The sequence below is a fragment of the Carassius carassius genome, chromosome 41 (genome assembly GCF_963082965.1).
Source record: "Carassius carassius chromosome 41, fCarCar2.1, whole genome shotgun sequence".
Classification (NCBI taxonomy): domain Eukaryota; kingdom Metazoa; phylum Chordata; class Actinopteri; order Cypriniformes; family Cyprinidae; genus Carassius; species Carassius carassius.
Window position 1 is genome coordinate 23,546,108 of NC_081795.1, and position 14,671 is coordinate 23,560,778.

The following is a 14,671-nucleotide window of genomic DNA, read 5'->3' on the forward strand; positions in this document are numbered from 1 at the left end:
CTGACAGGGCAAAGAAGACTCGAGTCTCCATCCTCCCCTGACACCGGCAGGGCAGACAGGGCAATAACCTGAGCCCGAAACGGTGTGTTGAGGGATTTCGGCACATAACCGTGCCTAGGTTTGAGTATGACCCTTGAGTCATTGGGCCCAAACTCCAAGCACGACTGGCTCACCGAGAGCGCGTGCAAATCACCCACACTCTTCACAGAAGCGAGAGCCAACAAGAATACTGTCTTGAACGACAGATGCTGAAGGCTAACCGATTGGATAGGCTCAAAAGGGGGACCCTTCAAGGCCTCCAAAACCGCCGTGAGGTCCCACATAGGGACTGACGGAGGTCTGGGAGGATTCAGCCTCCTAGCTCCTCTGAGGAACCGGATGACTAAATCGTTCCTTCCTATTGACTGACCGGACGCCGTTTCAGAAAACGCCGCGATGGCCGCCACATAAACTTTGAGCGTGGATGGGGCTCTGCCCTTATCCAACAGCTCCTGTAGGAAGGAGAGGACCTCCGTCACCTCACAACTAAGGGGTGAATAACCTCAAGCTGTGCACCAGCTGGAGAACACCGACCACTTCGAGGCATACAAACGTCGTGTCGACGGAGCTCTAGCCTGAGTGATGGTATTTAGCACTCCCACTGCGAGATCAGCGGGTAACCGTTGAGCGCCCACACATGGAGGGACCACAACTCCGGTTGAGGGTGCCAAATCGAGCCCCTGGCCTGCGAGAGGAGGTCCCTCCTCAACGGTACCGGCCACGGGGCGACATCTGCTAACTGCATCAAATCTGGGAACCATGGTTGGTTCTTCCAAAGAGGTGCTACAAGCAGTATTGAACATCTCGTTTCTCTCACCTGTTCTATCACCTGTGGAAGGAGGGAGATGGGAGGGAACGCATAAAGCGGGCAGCATGGCCATCTCCGTGACAGCGCGCTTTCGTTCTTGGAAAAGAACGTGGGGCAGTGAGCGTTTTTGTGGGACGCAAAGAGGTCCACCTCCGCCATGCCAAATCTCTCCCACAACAGTCGGACTGTTTGCGGGTGTAGAGACCATTCGTCCGTAGGAACATTGCCTCTGGACAGCCTGTCTGGACCCAGATTCTGCAGTCCAGGCACATGCACTGCTCTCAGCGAGCACACGTTGCGCTGAGCCCAAACCAGGAGGCGTTCCGTCAGCCTGCACAGGTTTCGGGACCCGAGACCGCCCTGACGATTTATGTAGGACACCACGGACATGTTGTCCGCACGGACTACGACGTGGTGATCCTTGATATGGGGACAAAAGCGCGTCAGCGCGTTCTCCACTGCCAGCATTTCCAGGCAGTTGATATGATGGAGATTTTCCCGTTCTGACCATAGGCCAAAGGACGGTCTGCCTTCGAGCAGCGCTCCCCATCCCGAAGTGGAGGCGTCCGTCGACACCATTTTCACACTCGGGGAAGTCCCCAGGCTTACACCTGATCGGTACCAGTCGTTCGCTGTCCAAGGTGCTAGAGCCGCAACACAGCTCTGATCGACCTTGAAATGCAGCCGGCCAGACGCCCACGCTCTGCGCGGCACCCGAGCCTTCAGCCAGAACTGCAGGGGGTGCATGCGGAGCAGGCCCAGCCGCAGAACCGGAGATGCTGAGGCCATGAGACCCAGCATCTTTTGACAGTGTTTGAGCGACACGGTCGCGCCGCAGCGGAAAGAACTCGCTGCGCGTCTGACTGGGGTTCAGCGACCTCTTCGCCCAATTGACACTGAGGCCGAGCTTCTTGAGGTGATCGAGTAAAACGGCCCTGTGGTCCACGAGCTCCGCTCGTGATCGGGCCAGAACCAGCCAGTCGTCCAAATAATTCAGCACTCGTATGCCTCTGAGTCTGAGAGGAGCGAGCGCTGCATCCATGCACCTCGTAAACGTACGAGGAGCCACGGAGGACTGTAAACTGGTATGCCTGGCCCTCGAAGGCGAATCTCAAATATCGCCTGTGGTTTGACGCTATCTGTATTTGATAATACGCGTCCCTCAGATCTATTGACATGAACCAGTCCCCTCTGCGAATCTGCGCGAGGAGTTTCCTGGTCGTAAGCATTTTGAAACTGCGTTTCATCAATGCCTTGTTCAGCTGTCTTAGATCCAGTATTGGCCTGAGACCCCCGTCTCTCTTGGGCACCAGAGAGTATCTGCTGTACAGCCCCCCCCTCGCTTTGAGCTTGAGACACAGGCTCTACAGCCCCTTTGCTCAACAGTTTTGATATTTCGGCCCGAAGTATGTGTGCTTCTTCTGTTTTGACCGTAGTTTCGACGCGCGCTGAAAAGCGCGGAGGGCGTCGAAAAAAACTGTAGCGAGTAGCCTTTCTTTAGAATGCCTAGCACCCAATCCGATACCCCTGGAAGCGCTGACCATGCATCTGCATGAATGGCTAAGGGCTGGATGCGAAGCGCGCTCTGTTGACTGGGCAACGGCGGCGCTCGGGTGTGCTGCGCATTTGAGGCGGGGAGCGCGCTGATCACAGCGGGCAGATCGCTCCTCCTCGACCCCGTCCCGGCGCTTAACCGTGCACGCTCGTCCGGCTACGGCCGATGGTGCTATAAATGCAGTGACGATGCCCACTCCTCAGTGCCCATCTCCACATGTAAGCACAGCCCTGCACAAACAAATTAATATAAGGTTATTGCACATTTTTATTGTGTGACACTGTCACACAGGATATATATATATATATATATATATATATATATATATATATATATATATATATATATGTGTGTGTGTGTGTGTGTTTTTTATGACTTTATGTATATTTGAGTTTTAAAAGGTTTTCATGTTGACTTAGCCATTTTATACCTCTTATTTGTTTTAATGTGTGTATGTCTTTAAATGAGTCTTAGTCTGCCTGTCATGTGACTGATCACATGAAATAGGAACTGAACAGTATAAAAGAGGCTGCATGACAAACAGACAGGGTCTTTGACCAAAAGCTGGACTGAGGAGTTACCTTAGTGGATTTAGCATTCCAGAACTGCACTTGATTGGATTATCACCTGCTTTGGATTAAATATACACCGGTGGACACTTCTCACATTTACATTGGGACTGACAGCACGCTGGAATTCTTAAGGACTGTTTTAAGGGTATGGAAAGGAAAGACTCTGTGCTTTCAACAGTCTAGGATTTCTATTTCTATTTCTATTTAACAGTCTAGGTTGTATTCTGTTGTTTTAAGTCTCTTGTGAACAGTGTAAATTTTCACTTTTAACCATGTTGTCTGACACATCTTTTTAAACACTCAAAGCCCTCACACAGTTTAATCTGACCCCATTTTAAATTAATGTAAATCGTCCGATAAGGCTGATTGTTACAATTGCATGAAGTGGGGAATATTTAACTGTTCATTAGATAGGTTGCCTGAGGGAAGGAACTGTTCTTGTCCTTGGCTATCCTGATATTTGTGGCTCTGAAGCTCTGGCCAGATGGCAAAAGTTTTAAAAAGTGGTTAACGTGGATGTGAGGGATCTGAGCCTTTTTCCTCACTCACTTTAACATTTACATTTACATTTATTCATTTGGCCGACGCTTTTATCCAAAGCGACTTACAAATGAAGACAGTGGAAGCAATCAAAAACAACAAAAAGAGCAATGATATATAAGTGCTATAACAAGTCTAAATTAGGTTAACACAGTACACGTAGCATGGGCTTTTAAATAATATAATAAATAGAAAGAAATCAAATAGAATTAAAAAAGAATAGAGCAAGCTAGTGTTAGAGGTCTTTACACATACACACACACAATTGCATATTAATGAAAAGAAAATAGAATACAAAAAGATTAGAAAGGTAGTTTGATTTTTTTAAGAAAAGAATTAGAATAGTGTGTGTTAAAGTTAGAGGGTCAAATAAGGATGGAAGAGATGTGTTTTAAGCCGATTCTTGAAGTTGGCCAAGGACTCTGCTGCTCGGATTGAGTTGGGGAGGTCATTCCACCAGGAGGGAACATTTAATTTAAAGTCCGTAAAAGTGACTTTGTGTTTCTTTGGGATGGCACAATCAAGAGACATTCACTTGCAGAATGCAAGCTTCTAGAGGGCACATAAGTCTGAAGTAACAAATTTAGGTTAATGGGTGCAGAGCCAGTGGTAGTTTTGTAGGCAAACATCAATGTCTTGAATTTTATGCGAGCAGCTAATGGAAGCCAGTGCAAATTGATAAACAGAGGTGTGACATGTATTCTTTTTGGCTCATTAAAAATTAATCTTGCTGCCACGTTCTGGATTAATTGTAAAGGTTTGATAGAACTGGCTGGAAGACCTGCCAAGAGGGCATTGCAATAGTCCAGCCTGGACAGAACAGGAGCTTGAACAAGGAGTTGTGCAGCATGTTCTGAAAGAAAGGGCTTGATCTTCTTGATGTTGAATAAAGCAAATCTGCAGGATCGGACAGTTTTAGCAATGTGGTCTGAGAAAGTCAGCTGATCATCAATCATAACTCCAAGGCTTCTAGCTGTTTTTAAAAGAGTTATGGTTGATGTTCCTAACTTGATGGTGAAATTGTGATGAAACGATGGGTTTGCAGGAATCACAAGCAGTTCTGTCTTGGCAAGGTTGAGTAGAAGGTGATGGTCCATCATCCAGCAAAAGAAATGTCTGTTAGACAAGCTGAGATGTGAATACCAACCGTCGGATCATCAGGATGGAATGAGAGGTAGAGTTGAGTGTCATCAGCATAGCAGTGGTATGAAAAGACATGTTTCTGAATGACAGAACCTAATGATGCCATGTAGACAGAGAAGAGAAGTGGTCCAAGAACTGAGCCCTGAGGCACCCCAGTAGTTAGATATTGTGACTTGGACACCTTACCTCTCCAAGATACTTTAAAGGACCTATCGGATCATGATCAGTAGAGCAATGTCACGTATAAATAAGGTCTAGTTGGTTGCCTGATTTGTGAGCAGCAGTAGTTGACACTCGGTTGAGATCAGAAGAGGCAAGCAGAGTGTGGAAATCAGTATACAGAGGTTTATCTAGGTGGATGTTGAAATCTCCAAGCATAACTAGGGGAGTACCATCCTCAGGAAAGGTTGAGAGCAACACATCTAATTCATCCAAAACGTTAGCCAGTGGTGCTACTACAACTACAAAATGTATTTTAAGAGGGTAGGTAACAGTAACTGAATGAGATTCAAAGGAGCTGATGACACCAAAAGATGGTAAAGGATTAAATTTCCAATCATTAGAGATGAGCAGAGCATTACCTCTACCTAGTCCAGTTAAACGGGGGGAGTGAGAAAATGAGAAATTATTGGAGAGTGCTGCAGGTGTAGCAGTGTCCTCTGGTTTGATCAAGGTCTCTGTTAGGGCCATGAGATTAGGCTTTGAATGACTAATAATAGAAGTAATGAAATCGGCTTTGTTTACAGCAGACTGGCAATTCCAGAGACCAACAGAAAAAGAAAGTAGTGTATTAGCAGATATAGGCAAATTGTGCAGGTTGTTAAGATTGCACTGCCTACAGTGGTAGTGATAGTAAGGGTTTTGGAAACACATAGTAAGATTTGGTTATAAACAAAAAATAACTGAAACAGAAATGAAACAAGGAGAAGGAAAAAGAGATTAATCAAAACAATACTTATATTCCCTTCCGGTGTCCCTGCCGCGGTAAACTAATCTTTTTTAATACCCAACAAAACGGAAATTGAATTCAGCTGAACACACTTTTTTGTCTGTTTATCACAACAAAGGTCTAAGCAAGCGCACAACACTGACAACGTATGCGACAGAGTATGAGACCAAACGCTGCACGTCTCCACACAGTAAACAAACAAGTGTTTCCTAGTATCGACAACTGCGTTAAACACTAATGAGAAAATAAATAAATACACTTAGGATCTGCTTTTAACTCCCGCTGATTTAACTGCTTCTCACAAAGGGTATTTCTTTATACTGTCTAGGCTAGCGCTTGAACGCACTTTACTGTTTATCACAACAAAGGTCTAAGCAAGCGCACAACACTGACAACGTATGCAATAGACTACGAGACCAAACGCAACACATTTCCTCACAACATCATGATCATGCTTAATAAATCATAAATCATGATGATGTACCCATCTTAATTAATGTCTTAATTAATGTGTTGTTCATCCAAGAAGTCATCCCAGCAGGCACAGGATGTAGACTCCAACGTCGGTTAGATGTTGGATTTTGGTTGACTGTTTGACGTCAAGCTCCAGATGCTGAATTTTGGCTGGAATAAACACCCCCAAAAAATAACATAAACAATACATTACCAGCTTCACTTATTACTAACCAGTTTGACTTTATTTTTGTCAGACGTCTACAGAGGCTCTTTTTGAGAATTAACAGAGTTTTAGATGTTGATGTTTTATTTGAAAATGTTTGGTCACCATTATTGTGATCAGTGTTTGTTTTAGTTGGGTAGTTTGACTCTTGGATTTGTACGTTAATGGTTCTTGTAATAGTGTTTACTAAAACACATAATTTAATATAAAAGGAACCATAAACAAAGATAAGGTGGTATAGTTTTCATCATCATAAAGAAGAGTGATTGAGGACTCTTGTCATAAAAGTGGTTATTTATTATTAATGAATTATATTCAGCAACTACTTTCTTTCCACAGATTAGACATTCTGAATTTTCATTTTTAAATACATTTTGGGAGAAAAATCTTTCGAGACACATAGACATCAATAAGTATATAAATCTCAACAATGGTGACATGCTTCATGCAGCAATGCATGTTGGGAGCCATGAATTTTATACTGTGGTGGCTCCCAGCATGCATTGCTGCATGAAGCATGTCACCATTGTTGAGATTCATACGCTGATTGTTGATGTCTGTGTGTGTCAGTGTAGGTTATATTTTTTGAGCTCATGTTTGTTAAAATATTTAAAATGATTGTTATAATACTTTTGGATTAAGGTTTGTAATATGAATGTACCAAAGGAGTAGTGGTGGAAATTATGATTCTTTCAAGAGATTTGTTCATTTTCAGTTTGTTCACCAAAATGATTCGTAAGAATTGTTCACTGATTTGTTCAGTGATCATTTCTTCGTATTGCACAAAATATGCCAGCAGGTGGCAAAAAATAGTTTATTATGTGTTATGTCTTAAGTCAACGAATGTATTCACTTGTTACAACAACTGATCTGGCGTTATTAAAATGTGTGCATAAACATATTCAATATATAAAGTCTAATTAAGTTGTTCAGATGAACAAAGCACAAGGTTTTTTTGCCTAATTAGCATTTTAATTGTTTGGTCAGACAGTTTGTATATTATATATTCACATTCATAAATCAGGGATTAAACGTGGAGTTCTGTATGCTAAATATCAAAACAAGCGTATGTGCACAGTGCCTATAACTGAGCATTGAATTTTGCGAGACTGACTTGCTAAATAGCAGACTAACCAAGTTTACTCTCATTCATTTCGTTCACGAACGAGATAAGCTATGTACCAGTTCATTTCATTCACGAACGACATGTATCCGTTCATTGAACTCGTTCACGAACGACGTGTGTGCCAGTTCAGTTATTTAATTCACGAACAAGGTGTACTAAATCATTCAACTCATTCACGAACGACATGGGTATCAGTTCAGTCATTTCATTCACGAACGATAAGATCTCTAGATCTCGTTCAGACTCATATGAAACTCATTCATTGAAGGGCGTTTTCGTTCACTACATTCAACAAATCACATGCTTCTTCACATGTCATACTCGAAGGCTATTGGCTCGAGGTAGAGTAACTCTTTGACAGGATGAAACAGTTGTTACCCGGTTCACCGAGCTGTGCATGCGCTGCTTATAACACCGAGCTGCCGTGGAGGGAGGAACTTCAGTGAACGAGAAATATGAGTCAGTAGAATGCGTGAACGAGAACGATTAGTTCACCTAAAAGATTCGTTCAAAAGAATGATTTGTTCACGAACGACACATCACTACAAAGGAGCAACATAATTGTTAGATTAAAAAACATCAGTGAATCAGGTTATTTCATGAAGATTATAAAACCAGCAACAGATAACAGCCATCACCTGATCTTTAGTCACTTTATCTTTCTTTCTTTGACACTGCAAATGTGCTCGACAAACACACTATCACAGCTTTCAAAAAAGACAAAAGATATAATAAGAGTTAACCCTTAATGTGCCAGGTTTTTTTGGAAAAAATGTATTTTAACATCAAGATTTCAAAAGCTTGTGGCTTAAAAGGGCTTAAAGATAGAGATCTACTGTCAATTAGAAAAATGTTTGGCATGATCGAAAGTTTATGTGGGGTGTAAATATACTCATCTAATTTGCATATTATGACGTCACCAGGGGCGGCCATCTCGAATTTCATAATATTCAGGAAATATTAGATATTTAATTGATGTTTGAACATATTTGCATGTTTTTGTGTGTGTGTGTGTGTCTTTTTTTATCATCATTCCAAATTATCAGAAAAGAGGAAGCCAACAATAAAACAGGAGAAAGTACTAAATTATTACTATATTACTACACTATATAGTAGTAAAACACATGTGAACAGTAGCCTACTTTTTGATCAGTTCATCAGTAATATTCAGGAAATAATAGACATTGAATGGATGTTTGAACTTATTTGCAAGTTTTTTGTTTGTTTTTTTTATTTTGTATTTGATCATTGTTGTTGTTTTTTTTTTATTTTTTTATTCTCATCCCAAATGATCAGGAAAAAAAAACGGAAAAAGTAGTACATTATTACTATATTACTGTGCCATAGTAAATTACATGTGCGTATTTTTTGATCAGTTGACCATCTATCTGCCCAATCAGGTATCTATGTGACACAGTTCGTAGTTCTTGAGAGTATGGTTCCTCTCATTCATTGCATGGCACAGCGCAGAGCGCACCTTCTCCACACTGACTGCACCTATACTGTCTGCCGGCCGCGCATTAGAGCGTGCGCGATCAACAACAGCTCTCCTGTGGACACTATGAACATGTTCACCTCTGCCACCCGCATCCCCGTTGAGCAAAGTGTCGAAATGATCGCTTGTTTGTGCTTTGCGAACACTCTCGCCTTGCACAGCGGCACCATTGCGCTGCAAAGATGTACCGTGAGAACGGCATTAGACGGCAAAGGCAAATATTCCCCTTCAGAGTCAGAGTCAGAATCAACAATCGGCGAACAACATTTGCAACACATCCTCGCGGTACAACTTTGTATTAGCCATCTGGGTACCGAGTACCCAGGGCCCGAGGTTGGGGGGGGGGGGGGGGGGTGGGCCCTTAGAAATCAGTTTTCTATACATACATATACATGCACTAACATTTGTAAAGCGTTTATGTACAAATTTTCCTTTGCAAAACTAAACTTGTAGTTAGGCACTGGTTTGGTATAAAAAAAAAGTCATTTTAGAGAGAAAGGCAAATGAGGGCAATCAGTTGCTCACTCAGTTTTTTTTAAAGAAAGGTGAGCTCCAAATGCATCATCGAGCCTTGACTTTGTTTTAACATAAATATCTGGGAGTTCTCCCCAGAGTCAGAAGTTTACATGAAAACTCTGTATATTTCCCTCCATTGTCAAAAACTAACACACGCGAAAACACAGTTCGTTAGCACTTTTTAACGCATAGTTATGCAAATTAGATTGCACATGCTCTTACATTAATAAGAACAGGATTGTTCTCAGTTTAATGCACATCTTAATGATTGAAAATGACTTATTTTAAAATGTAATCCAAAGACTGAATGTATAGTTTGGCGGTTTGTGTATCCTGTGATTCTATAGTCTGCATTTATTTTAAACAGACAAATAATCAGCAATTAACTTGTACTTAGCCTACACTTTAAAAAAGGTATTGTGACAATAAAGGATATTTTAGCAAACCATTTGAAGGCATATATTTCAGTTTCAGACCATGGAGCAGCAGGCCCCTCATCATGGCCAGGTGAAAGCAGTGGATGTGACAGTGAGACACGGTGAGCTTTTAGCGGAATTGCCTGTTTTAACACTTAGTAATTAGTAATTAAGTGTTAGGAGGAAATAAGCAAAATGGGTACATTGTTATTGTACACATTTAAACTTTAAAGGGATAGTTCACCCAAAAATGAAAATTCTCTCATCATTTACTCTCCCTCAAGTTGTTCCATACCTGTATGATTTCCTTTCTTCTGCTAGACACAAAAGAAGATATTTTAAAGAAGGTTGGTAAGTAAACAGTTGCTGGTCTCCATTGACTTCCATATATTTTTTTTTCCTACTATGGAAGTCAATGGGGTCCATCAGTCGTTTGGTTACCGACTTAATTCAAAATATCCCACCCATTGGTATCACTATGGTATTTGGTACGGGGGCCCAGAAAGATGGTTTGTACCCAGGGCCCAAGATTTGGTGCTACGTCCCTGCAGGTAAGTTCATATATTAGGAGTAAAGTTGAATTTAACTGATGCATCAGTCAAACAGCACTCCGGACCGCGCCTCATGACGAGACCGACCAGTCACCACGGAAACAAGAATGAGATGCGTTCTAACATTTCTGTGGCATTAAACTCAGTGAGGGCTCGTTTAAAATATTGCACATATATAGGCCATTCAGATTACTTGTTAAAGTGCAATGAAATTCCTTATATCTGCAGATGATGCACGTCTTTTTGAGGATGGAGACTTTGTAATGGCCAAAACGATGTATTTTGCATGCATCATATTGTAGTGCGGAGTGCATGAAAATAATAACAAGCCAGCAGAGTGAAATTATTCAAAGTGTTTCTCACATAGTTCTTCTACGTCATCACCACATAGTGTGCATTATAAGTTAAGTGATCAGTCTTTAAAAGAAGGACTACGTGAGAACCACTATGGATAAGTTCACTCTGCCACCTTGTTATTATTTGGTGTTTACTTTATTTGTAACGCCAAGAAAATAGTTAATCTCTCATGTATGAAAATAACAAGTTGTCGTGTACCAGCCATTAAATGTGTGGGACACCAACTTCTTGTTGTCTACCAGCCATTAAATGTGTGAGACACCAACTCCTTGTTTTCTATCTCTTTCATTTCATGGATTTAACGAGTTATCCAAGTCAAAGCGTTACAACTTCAGCGACTATAGACTCTAAAGGGGGTTGCACACCGGATGAGAAGCGCAGCGGCGCGTCGTGCCACGTCTTTAAAATTCGAACACATTATTCTCTATTAGTGTACACACACCGCCAGCGCCATTCGGCGTCTCCGCGGCGCCCAGCTACAACTCAGAATGCTGTTAAATTTTTTGCCGCGCCACAGAGTGCCATCTGCATAGTTTTATATTAAATAAAATAATATTTGTTTCAAACCGTTCATACATTATACCAAGATACCACTGCTGCAAAATACTACTTACATGAGTTGAACAGCTTGAATAAAATGTAAACATATATAATTAAATGTATAATAAACGTAGCCATTTTAATCTTTTATTTTTCTCTCGAGACATTTTAACATACGCAAAATATTACAATATTTGCCTGTCGTGGTTACATTCAATGTCGTCGGCAGCCACCTAGTGGATTTACTAGGTCACAACCATCACAACACACTTCAGGTCAATTAAATAGCGGAGTAGCAGACCGTAAAGACGAAAAACGAATCTACGATGTAGGGAAATACCCAGAATTATATGCAACCAACCATAGATTTTTCAAAGACAACATGAGGAAGTCATAAACGTGGAGGAAGATAGCATTTGTCATCAGTTTTTTATATATAAACATGGGTAAAAACATCACAAAGTCAAATTGATATATATTTAAATATTATTACATTAACCCTAACTTTTGCATCCACGTGCAGTCAATTGATCTTATGATAACGTCAACACAGACTATCAGCAATATAACTTGAAAATGCCACTGGCTAATAATTTATATACAGTTTAGCTCAGCAGAATGGATCGCTTTAAAATATCTACAGCATGAGTAAATGACTCGTCCACCTCTTCAGAAACAGATGGTGCAAATCCAGACGTGAATGCTAATAAACCGGCTGCTCTGGCCAAACACAAATTAAATAACTCAAGAAAGTACTATACATATCTAAAGTGTGGATTTACTTAAAAGGAAACACAGGTGGCATTGGATTGCCAATGTTTTATTTGTTCAGCTGTACTGGCAAACAAAGAATTAAACCATTGAAGCAATCCATGGTCACCTGTGTGACAAACCAATGAAATACTTTCAGGCTAGCCTCAGATTTTTCAGAGGGCAACAGACAATAATGAGAAAATCAGCTTGTTTTGAAAGCATCATATCAGGTGGCTTTTAGGACTGCTTAGTGTAAAAAACCATGTCATTCTGATATTGCCTGCAGCCATCGAAATGTGCAAAGTAATGTTTGGGAATGATGAGTGTTTAAATAAACTGAAAACCATTCCATTGTCGGATACAATCATTGCTCAGTGGGACTGATTAAATGACATCTGATGTGAGGGCACAATTGGTAGAGAAATTGAAGCTGGCTGAGGCCTTTGTATTACAGATGTCACAAAGGATGCACAGTTCTTGCCATCTGTACACTTTGCAGATGAAAATGAAATGCAGGAAGGATTTTTGTTTTATAAAATGCTGCCTGAGTGCACAATGAGCTCTGAAATTTTCAAAGCAATTGATGAGTTTTTCCAAGAACATGACATACCCTGAGCAACAAGTATCGCACTGTGTACTGATGGCACGAGATTCATGGCCAGATAAAAAAAAAAGAACTAATAGCGCTTGTCAAACAAGTAGCCCCAAATATGCACAGATGAGTCTCTGGCTGCGAAAGAGATGAGTGGAGAATTTGCAGACATTATGGATTCTGTTATAAGAAGCAGAAGCAGGAGTGCTTTGCAAATGTGCCTTTTTGCTTCTCTTTGTGCTGCTGCAGGAGAAGAACACAAAATGCTGCTTTATCATTCTGAGGTCCATTGGTTTTCATGTGGATCATTATTGTCACATGTATTTGACACCTATTAGTGATTTATTTATTTTTTTTCATCATTGCACTGAGCTGCCTGCAAAGTTCATTGATAAAACATGGCTCACTAAAATGGCATATCTGGAAGATGTTTTCTCTGAGCTGAACAGACTTAAATAAAAGAAAAGTCATTGATACAGTTTCCATTTAGAGACAATGCATCGAATTGATCAAATTTGACAGCAACAGAGCAGGATCAACAGATTTACTTAACCACTGACAGTACAGAAACTTATACAAGACAGGACCTCTCATCCAGTTCTGGATCTCTTGCCAGAAAGAATTTCCCCAACTGGTATCAAAAGCCATGATGAGCCTTTTGCCACAACATATTTTTGTGAAATTGCATTCTCCTCCCTCTCATACATTAAAAGTAAAACTGTGCAAAACTGCAGCCTGAATCTGTCATGATGCTCTGCCTAACAACTTCAGTCTCCCCAGGGCCGTAGCTGGGGTCAGCGGGGCCCTGGTGTAGGTTGTACCAGTGGGCTCTGTTTGAAAGTGCTTAATTTCTATGTTCGTTCTGTTTATTTGTTTGTGCTATTTACACAGTGTTTACATTTTTTTCAAGTCTGTAAGTGTGCAGGTACAGAAACCGTAAAAATTAAATGTGAAATAGCACTGCATAGCCTTCACTGTAAAAAAATTTCATATACAGTCAAACCAAAATTTATTCAGACATCTTCAACATTTCTCACATTATCACAGTTTATTTGCTCTCGTTTAGAAAATGGTAATAAAATCTGACAAGAACTCAGAATTAGACTGTCAGAACAAATTAATCTTAATATCGTCCTAATATCAGATAACTTTGATAGAAAGATATGTAATGGATTACAATCAAACGAAAACTTCAGACAACTGTCAATACTTTGTTGACCATTTACCAAGCATTGATTAATTTTGTTCAGTCTGTGGTGTGAAAAGGTTGCATTAGCAATTCCGGAAAAAAAACACATAAGCAAAACATGGTGAGGTCAAAGTGTCTGAATAATTTTTGGTCCCTATTATTATTATTATTATTAATAATAATATATATATATATATATATATATATATAATTTATTTATTTATATTTTATCAGTTTCACTAGTAATCCACTGTATGAAAATTTATTTGGGTATAATATGCCACAGTTCACTTTATTTAGCTATACTCACTTACATAAATTCTGCACGTACTAGTAAAATAAAAAAAAACATTATCAAAAATTATATCTGGTGTCTGAATAATTGTTGGTTTGACTATGCATTAATTCTTGTTAAAGCTACAAATTAATTCAGTCAAGAGCAGGTAGTGATTTTTTTTTTCTTTCATTTTCTTTGATTAACATTACAGCAGCAAGTAGCTAAATTAGTAGCTAAGTCACATCCCATTTTTTTCTAAACTGTTTACTTTCACTTAAGACATAACCAATAGTTTTTTCAAACATACTTTCCAAGATGGGTATTTTTTTTTTATGTATTTGTCGTACAAGAAAAAAACAAACAGACAAATTCAGACAAAAACAGACAAAGTGTTCGAGTGTTTTGAGCCGCCTCTCTCAGCGTGAGCCTGAACACCAGAACACTGCAGCTGCTGAATTGGGCTCTTACACATCCTATTCCAGTTGAGCTTCTCTGCGTCTTGTTTTTGAATGCTTTAAACGCTTTTAAATGTTTAAATTGGCAAGTGGCAAGGCATAAAAACACATGAAAATTA